The sequence below is a fragment of the Pongo pygmaeus genome, chromosome 23 (genome assembly GCF_028885625.2).
Source record: "Pongo pygmaeus isolate AG05252 chromosome 23, NHGRI_mPonPyg2-v2.0_pri, whole genome shotgun sequence".
Classification (NCBI taxonomy): domain Eukaryota; kingdom Metazoa; phylum Chordata; class Mammalia; order Primates; family Hominidae; genus Pongo; species Pongo pygmaeus.
Window position 1 is genome coordinate 54053199 of NC_085931.1, and position 9343 is coordinate 54062541.

Here is a 9343-nt window from a genome sequence, read left to right on the forward strand (position 1 = left end):
TCCCAGCTACTCGGGAGGCTAAGGCAGGAGAATGACTTGAACCCAGGAGGCAGAGGTTGCGGTGAGCCAAGATCGCACCATTGCACTCCAGCCTGGGCAACAAGAGGGAAACTCTGTCTCCAAAAAAAAAAAAAAAAAAATGGAGATGAAGAGGTCCTTCCCACGGTGCCCTGAGAGCAGAGGTGTGGGTGGCGCCCACTGCCAATTCCATCCTCGTTGACGGTGCAGGTTGAACCCCAGGAGCTGCTAGGGCTGCTATTGTTTTGAAAATATCTGCTATCACTCTGATAAGCTCAGCTGTCAGAAAGGATGTTATTTCTGGGCGAAAGGAGGTTCCGCAGGACTGGAGGTCCTTCCTGCTTACACCACATGGGCCTAGCCCCTCCCGTCAGACCCGGCTTGAGTGATAACCTGGGGCCTTGAGCCTGCTCCTGGCAGGGACAGCAGTGGCCATCACTGTAGGACGTCCCCGGCCTGCTGCCCAAGGCCTCCGCAATGCTGCAGGAGCTGAGATCACCTCTTTTCTGACCCTGGATTCCTGGAATTGTCTTACAGAATGGAGGCCTGTTCTCCCTCCCCCTGACAGGCCACAGTAGCTCATGTTGGTCACACTAGCCATTTGGATATCTGGCCCAAACGCGTGTCTGTTACATGGCTGTGGCACTGAGCTGAGAGGCCTGGTGGGTTGAGCCTCCATAATTTGCTCTGAAATGCACTGGTCCTGTTTTCAGTTACATTATTCTTGTCGCCTGCAAAGCTGGCCTCTCAGAGCCCACCATGGCCTTGGCCTACCAAGCACCCTGGCGGCTGTGAATCCAGATCTGGATTAAAATCCTTGATCTTGACTATTTCCAGTTTGATCCACTGGGCTTTGCTTTGCTTTTATTTTTTAGTATTGAGTTTTAATTGATATACCCCAAAGCGCACAGATCTTAAGCATTCAGTTCAATGTATGTTTGCATACATACGTACCCCTGCAGCCACCATCTGTGTTACCCCAGAAGCTTCCATCATGCCCCTTCCCAGCCAATACCTAACCCCACCCTGGAGAGGGAGTCACCAATCTCACATCTAATGCCATAGATTAGTTGTGCCTAGTTATGCCTAGTTATGAACGTCATAGAAATGGAATTACAGCATGCTTTATCTTGTGTCCAGCTTCTTTTTTTTTTTTTTTTTGAGATGGCGTTTCGCTCTTGTTGTCCAGGCTGGAGTGCAGTGGCACGATCTTGGCTTACTGCAACCTCCACCTCTCTGGTTCAAGCAATTCTCCTGCCTCAGCCTCCCGAGTAGCTGGGATTACAGGCATGTGCCACCACACCTGGCTAATTTTTGTGTCTTTAGTAGAGACAGGGTTGGCCAGGCTGGTTTCAAATTCCTGGCTTCAGGTGACCCACCTGCCTTGGACTCCCGAAGTGTTAGGATTACAGGCGTGAGCCACTGCACCCGGCCTTGTCTCTGGCTTCTTTCACTCAACATAATGTCTGTAAAAAAAAAGTTAAAGCCGGGCATGGTGGCTCACGCCTGTAATCCCAGCACTTTGGGAGGCTGAGGCGGGCGGATCACAAGGTCAGGAGATCGAGACCATCCTGGCTAACACAGTGAAACCTCCTCTCTACTAAACATACAAAAAATTAGCCAGGCATGGTGGCACATGCCTGTAGTCCTAGCTACTTGGGAGGCTGAGGCAGGAGAATGGCTTGAACCCAGGAGGTGGAAGTTGCAGTGAGCCGAGAATGCGCCACTGCACTCCAGCCTGGGAGACAAAGTGAGACTCTGTCTCAAAAAAAAAGAAAGTGTATATATATAGAGAGAGAGAGAGAGAGAGAGAGCGAGAGAGAGAGAGAGGGCTGGGCACGATGGCTCATGCCTATAAACTGAGCACTTTGCAAGGCTGAAGCAGGTGGATCACTTGAGGTCAAGATTTAAGACCAGTCTGGCCAACATGGTGAAACCCTGTCTCAACTAAAAGTACAAAAACTATCCAGGTGTGGTGGTGGGTGCCTGTAATCCCAGCTACTCAGGAGGCTGAGGAAGGAGAGTCGCTTGAAGTGGGGAGGCAGAGGTTACATTGAGCCGAGATCACGCCACTGCACTCTAGCCTGGGTGACAGAGCGAGACTCTGTCTCAAAAAAAAAAAAAAACAAAAAAAAAAAAGAGAGAGAGAGAGAAGCTGTGAAGCCTCAGCAGAAGCTGTTCTTTTGTGTTTGTTTGCTTTTGAGCTGGAGTCTCACCCTGTCACCCAGGCTGGAGTGCAGTGGCACGATCCTGGCTCACTGCAGCCTTCACCTCCTGGGTTCAAGCAATTCTTCTGCCTTAGCCTCCCAAATAGCTGGGACTGCAGGCACATGCTGCCATGCCTGGCTAATTTTTTGTATTTTTAGTAGAGATGGGGTTTCACCACGTAGCCCAGGCTGGTGTCAAACTCCTGAGCTCAGGTGATCTGCCCGCCTCAGCCTCCCAAAGTGTTGGGATTACAGGCGTGAGCTACTGCACCCGGCCCAGAAGCTGTTCTTAACTGTTGTTCAAGGAGAAGCCTATGGGGGGGAGGAACCAAGAGAGGGACAGAGGGAGGAAATCACCCAAAAATAGATGTGTCTCTTTGGCCCTAATGCACACAACATGCATGCATTTCTTCAACAGCCATACAGCTGGGCGTGGTGGCTCATGCCTGTAATCCTGGCACTTTGGCGTAGGGTCCAGCCCTACTGGGCCTTGTGGGTTTTCTCTTCGTGTGCGGAGACATAGAAAGAAAGACACCAGAGTAAGAGAGAGTACGAAAGACAGCTGGGCCCAGGGGGCCACTACCACCAATGCACGGAGTCTGGTAGTTGTCCCAAATGCCTGGACGCACTGCTATTTATTGTATACAAGGCAAGGGGGCAGGGGAAGGAGAGTGAGTCATCCCAAGTGATTGATAAGGTCAAGCAAGTCGCGTGTCCACGTAACAGGGGGCCTTTCCCTTTGCGGTTGCTAAAGCAGAGAGGGAGGATAGCAGACGTCAGCGTTTTTTCTATGCACTTATCAGAGAGATCAAAGACTTTAATACTTTCACTAATTCTGCTACTGCTATCTTCTAGGAACTTAAAAGAGGCACCAGGTGTACAGGCGGAACATGAAATGAACAAGGAGCGTGACCACTGAGCACAGCACCACAGGGAGACGTTGAAGCCTCCGGATGGCTGTGGGCGGGCCTGGGTCATGTCAGGCCTCCCACAAGAGCTGGTGGAGCAGAGTGTCCTCTAACTCCCCCAAGGAAGGGGAGACTCCCTTTCCTGGTCTGCTAAGTAATGGGTGCCTTCCCAAGCACTGGCGCTACTGCTAGACCAAGGAGCCCTCAAGCGGCCCTTATCTGGGTGTGACAGAGGGCTCACACTCTTGTCTTCTGACTCTCACAATGTCCCTTCAGCTTCTGACTCTGTATGGCCTGGTTTTTCCTCGGTTATAATAATAATAATACAAAGATTAATACTAGAAACTAATGATTGATAATATCCATATATAATCATCTCTATATCATATTTCTAATATAACTTTCTTTTATCCTAACTATATTCTTTATTATATTGGAACAGCTTGTGCCTTCAGTCTCTTGCCTCTGCACCTGGGTGGCTTTCTGCCCACACTTTGGGAGGCCAAGGCAGGCAGATCACCTAAGGTCAGGAGTTTGAGACCAGCCTAGCCAACATGGCAAAACCCTGTCTCTACTAAAGGTATAAAAATTAGCCAGGCTTGGTGGCGCACGCCTGTAATCCCAGCTACTCGGGAGGCTGAGGCAGGAGAATTGCTTGAACCTGGGAGGTACAGGTTGCAGTGAGCTGAGATTGCACAATTGCACTCCAGCCTGGGTGACAAGAGGGAAACTCTGTCTCAAAAACAAAAAACAAAACAAAACAAAACAAACCCCCAGCTATTTACTGAGCACCTACTATATGAGCGGTGCAGGATGAGTCTGGTTTAGACTCTAGTGGCAGATGGGAATCAGACAATAAACAAATAGACAGGTGAATAAGTACGTAAGAGAGCAGAAGGTGCTGTGGAAGAAAGTAAAACAAGCAGGAGAAGAAGGGAAGCAGGAGCCCCACCACCAGCCTTGGACAATAGCGAAGATCACTTGGCATTGGGTCTGACATCCTGCCAACATCCTTATGAGTTGGGTATCACAATCTCCATTTCCCAGAGCGTGCAGGAAAGACAGGCTCTGATGCATGAGGCTGTGCTCAAGCTCACACAGCTGTGAAGGGCAGCCTCCACCCCTCATGTCAGGTGCAGTGTCTATGTCCCTCCGCCCTACAGCTCAGTTGGCCTCTCAGAGCCTCGGTCTCCTCACCAATAAAGTAGGAATGTAATAAAGTTTCCTAGGCTGGGCACCGTGGCTCACACCTGTAATCCCGGCACTTCGGGAGGCGGAGGTGGGCGGATCACTTGAGGCCAGGAGTTCAAGACCAGCCTGGCCAACACAGTGAAACCCCGTCTCTACTAAAAAATACAAAAATTAGCCGGGCGTGAGGTGCGTGCCTATAATCTCAGAGCCTTGGGAGGCTGAGGCAGGAGAATCGCTTGAACCTGGGAGGCGGAGGTTGCAGTGAGTCAAGATCGCACCACTGCACTCCAGCCTAGGCGACAGAGTGAGACTATGTCTCAAAAAAAAAAAAAAAAAAAAAGGGGGCTGGGCACGGCGGCTCACTCCCGTAATCCCAGCACTTTGGGAGGCCGAGGCGGGCGAATCACGAGGTCAGGAGTTCGAGATCAGTCTGGCCAACATGGTGAAACCCCGTCTCTACTAAACATACAAAAAATTAGCCGGCTGTGGTGGCAGGCGCCTGTAATCCCAGCTACTCCGGAGGCTGAGGCAGGAGAATCGCTAGAACCTGGGAGGTGGAGGCTGCAATGAGCCGAGAGCATGCCATTGCACTCTAGCTGGGGTGACAATGCGAGACTCCATTTAAAAAAAAAGTTTTCAGAGGTTGCGCAACAGCTCTGTCAACGGAGGGCCTCATAGCTTCAGAGCTGAGTCCAGGCTGGGTGTGCAGAATGCCAGCTGACAGACATACTGCTGGCCAGCTGTGGGTCGGGGGGCAGCCTGGGTACTCCAATCAGCTGAACAGAGGCTGCAATACCTCTGTTTAGGAGCCCTGGACACTCTCGGAGACAATGGGCATTATTTTCCCTTCAATACCCCTCCATATGGCTGCTAGATTCCAATTCCTTAACCTCTCGTTCCTTTCCAGCTCAGTGTCCTTCCATAGCTCCCCAGTACTGACAGGATAATTGGACCACATTCACTTCTCTATTCTGGTTGGAATCCAGTCCCTTCTTTGAATTCCCCTCAAATATCTCCTCCTCCATGAAGCTTTCCCTGATATATTTGTGTCCTCTGTGGGAGCCTGGCGCTTAGTTTTCCCTTGCTTGAGGCCACAGTCACCTTCTGTCTGTCCCTGCATTGCCACTGACTTGAAGGTAGGCATGTGGCATTGTCTCTGGCTTGGCTCTGGCTTCAGTTAAGACCAAACATAGTTTTCTTCCTCTTCTAAAAAAAGATAATGTTTTTGCACATCTATCTAGAAAATCCAGAAAATACATGAAAACACAAGGCAGAAAACTAAACCACGGCTGGGAGCAGTGGCTCATACCTGTAATCCCAGCACTTTGGGAGGCCAAGGTGAACGGATCCCTTGAGCTCAGGAGTTCCAGGCCAGCCTGGCTAACATGGTGAAACCCTGTCTCTACTAAAAATACAAAAATTAGCTGGGTGTGCTGGTGCAAGCCTATAATCCCAGCTACTCAGGAAGCTGAGGCACAAGAATCACTTGAGCCCAGGAGGCAGGGGTTGCAGTGAGCCAAGATCACGCCACTGCACTGCACTCCAACTTGGATGACAAAGTGAGACTCTGTCTCCAAACAAAAACAAAAACAAAAACAAAAACAAACTAATAGGACCAGGCGTGGTGGCTCACACCTGTAATCCCAGCACTTTGGGAGGCCTAGGTGGGCAGATTCCCTGAGGTCAGGAGTTCAAGACCAGCCTGGCCAACAGGGTGAAATCCCGTCTCCACTAAAAATACAAAAAAAAAAAAAAGAAAAAAAAAATTAGCTGGGCGTGGTGGTGCATGCCTGTAGTCCCAGCTACCCTGGAGGCTGAGACAGGAGAATCTCTTGAACACAGGAGGCGGAGGTTGCAGTGAGCTGAGATGGCATCACTGCACTGCAGCCTGGGTGACAGAGTGAGACTCCATCTCAAAAACAAAACAAAACAAAAACAAACAAAAACTCAATACACCTGTATTAGTATTGAGTTTAATTGACATACCAAAACGTGCACAGTTCTTAAGCATTCAGCCGCTTGCATACATATGCACCCCTGCAGCCACCATCTGTGTCACCCCAGAAAGTTCCATAATGCCCCTTCCCAGCCAATACCCATCCTCACCCTGGAGAGGGAGCCGCCAATGTCACCTCTAGTGCCATAGATTAGGTGTGCCTGGTAATGAACTTCATGATGCCCAGAGATGACTACTATTCCCATTTTGCTGTGCTATATTTCCTTCCAGACTTTCATACATGGATTGTTTTTTTCTTGAGACGGAGTCTCACTCTGTTGTCCAGGCTGGAGTGCAGTGGCACAATCTCGGCTCACTGCAAGCTCTGCCTCCCGGGTTCACGCCATTCTCCTGCCTCAGCCTCCCGAGCAGCTGGGACTACAGGCGTCCGCCACCACGCCCGGCTAATTTTTTTTGTATTTTTAGTAGAGACGGGGTTTCACTGTGTTAGCCAGGATGGTCTCGATCTCCTGACCTTGTGATCTGCCTGCCTCGGCCTCCCAAAGTGCTGGGATTACATGCATGAGCCACCGCGCCCGGCCATACATGGATTTTTAAAGAATATAGGATTCTAATGGACACAGTGATTTATAGAGCATGCCATTTCATTCAATAGATCTTGCCATCATGCTTCTCCAAGACAGTTTCCTTTGTGAGCATTTTTTTTTTTTTTAGACAGAAGAATCTTGCTGTGTTGTCCAGGCTGGAGTGCAGTGGCACGATCTTGGCTCACTGCAATCTCCGCCTCCCAGGTTCGAGCAATTCTCTGCCTCAGCCTCCCAAGTAGCTGGGACTACAGGTGAGTGCCATCACACCGGCTACTTTTTTTTTTTTTTTTTTTTTTTTTGAGACAGAGTTTCACTCTTGTTGCCCAGGCTGGAGTACAATGGCGTGGTCCCAGCTCACTGCAACCTCTGCCTCCCTAATTCTCCTGCCTCAACCTTCCCGAGTAGCTGGGATTACAGGCATGTGCCATCCCGCCCAGCTAATTTTGCATTTTTAGTAGAGACGGGGTTTCTCCATGTTGGTCAGGCTGGTCTCAAACTCCTGACCTCAGATGATCCGCCTGCCTTGTCCTCCCAAAGTGCTGAGATTACTGGTGCAAGCCACCGCGCCTGGCCTAGTTTTTTAATTTTTAGTAGAGATGGAGTTTCGTCATGTTGGCCAGGCTGGTCTCAAACACCTGACCTCAGGTGATCCACCTGCCTTGGCCTCCCAAAGTGCTGGGGTTATAGGCGTGAGCCACCACGCCCAGCCATCTCTTCCTCCTTTTGATCAGCATATTGTCTTGGGATTTTGCAAAGTAAATAAGTACTGTATTTTCACCCACTCCACCCTTGAATCATCCAGTGTCCCCAAACGGTCCTTCTTTCTCCATCTTTTCTGCTAATGTTTACGGAACATCTCCTACATGCCTGGCACTGTGCCTCCAGCCTCAAGATCCCTCTGCAAGCATCTCACACATATAAGGTCTTTTGGACCCATGAGACCCCGTGTCATTGCTTTACCTCGCTGAGTCTCAATTTCTTCATCTGCAAAATGCATTCAGAGGGAAGCCCCCATTATGAAGGGTTCCCCACTCCTGACTGTAAGGCACCCTGTGGCTGTTAGCCAGTCAGGGCGAGCTGCTTTGTAGGGGTTGGAGTTGATGTAGTTTGGAGGCCCTAGAAGAAAAGACTACAGGGCTGGGAGCGGTGGCTCATGCCTGTAATCCCAGCACTTTGGGAGGCCGAGGCTGGTGGATCACCTGAGGTCGGGAGTTCGAGACCAGCCTGGCCAACATGGCAAAACCGTGTCTCTACTAAAAATACAAAAATTAGCCGGGCATGATGGCGCACACCTGTAATCCCAGCTACTAGGGGGGCTGAGGCAGGAGGATTGCTTGAACTTGGGAGGCGGACATTGCAGTGAGCCGAGATTGTGCCACTGCACTCCAGCCTGGGCAACAGGGCTAGACTCTGTCTCAAAAAAACAAAAACAAAAACAAACAAACAAACAAACAAAACTACAAAAGCAAAGAAGGTCCAGGGCCCGGAAGGAGGGAGGGGCTCTGAAGACTTTATCATGCTTTACCTCCTCTGTTCCTCCCAACAGCTCAGCTCTTGGTAGGTGCTGTTGTCCATTTCACAGATGAGAACACTGAGGGGAAGTAATTACCCTAGAGGTGGGAAGAACAGAGTGAGGGTACCCAACAGGTAGCAAACGACAGAGCTGGGGGAGGGGAACCCCTGCCCCTGCCCCTCCCCTAATCTCTGAGGGGATCAAGACAGAGGTAAACAAGCTTTGCTGTGCCCAGGACAATTGTTACTTTGTTATTCCAGGAGCGCTCTGCCTTCTCCCACCCCCAATATACCCCAGGGCTGGAGTTAGGTCCTATCCATCCCTGCGTGGCAGGCTGCTCACCCGCCCACCCCGCCTGGAACCTTTCCAATTTCTCTGTTCCCCCCCCCGGGGGCTGTGGGGTCCGTCTCACCAGGTCTGCACGTGAGCCTTCTGCCCCCAATCCCTCCCAGTCCCGCCCGCCTCTCACGGACCCGGAGCCCCGACGGGAGGGGGAAGGCAGTGGGTGTGTGATGCAGCTGGAAGGCTGCGGACGGGCGGCAGTGGAGGGGCAACCCCCGGCTTCGGGTATGGATCACTGGGTGCTGCCGCTAACCAAATGTGAACCTCGGTTTTCATATTAGTGAAATAGGCTTAAAAACACCTAAGTCCCAAAGCTGCCAGCGTAAGGAGCACACGTTTTTGAACGCTGGCTTCACGCTGTCATTTAAGTCATTTCGTCCTCTTGGAGCCTCGGTTTCCACGTGGGTAAAATGATCGTGAAAAAAAGCACCGAGGAGTACTTTGAGCTCGAAGGGAGGCCATCCGTGGAAAGGGCCAGATTCTGTCAATGGATCGATCCCCCCAATATTGATGGAAACCCCTGAGTGCACGCCCGTGCTGGGCGCAGGGGAAACAGCGACGCACGGGACAAAACAAGCTTGCAGAACAGCAGGGGGCAGAGAGGCTGTAAACAAGCCAAC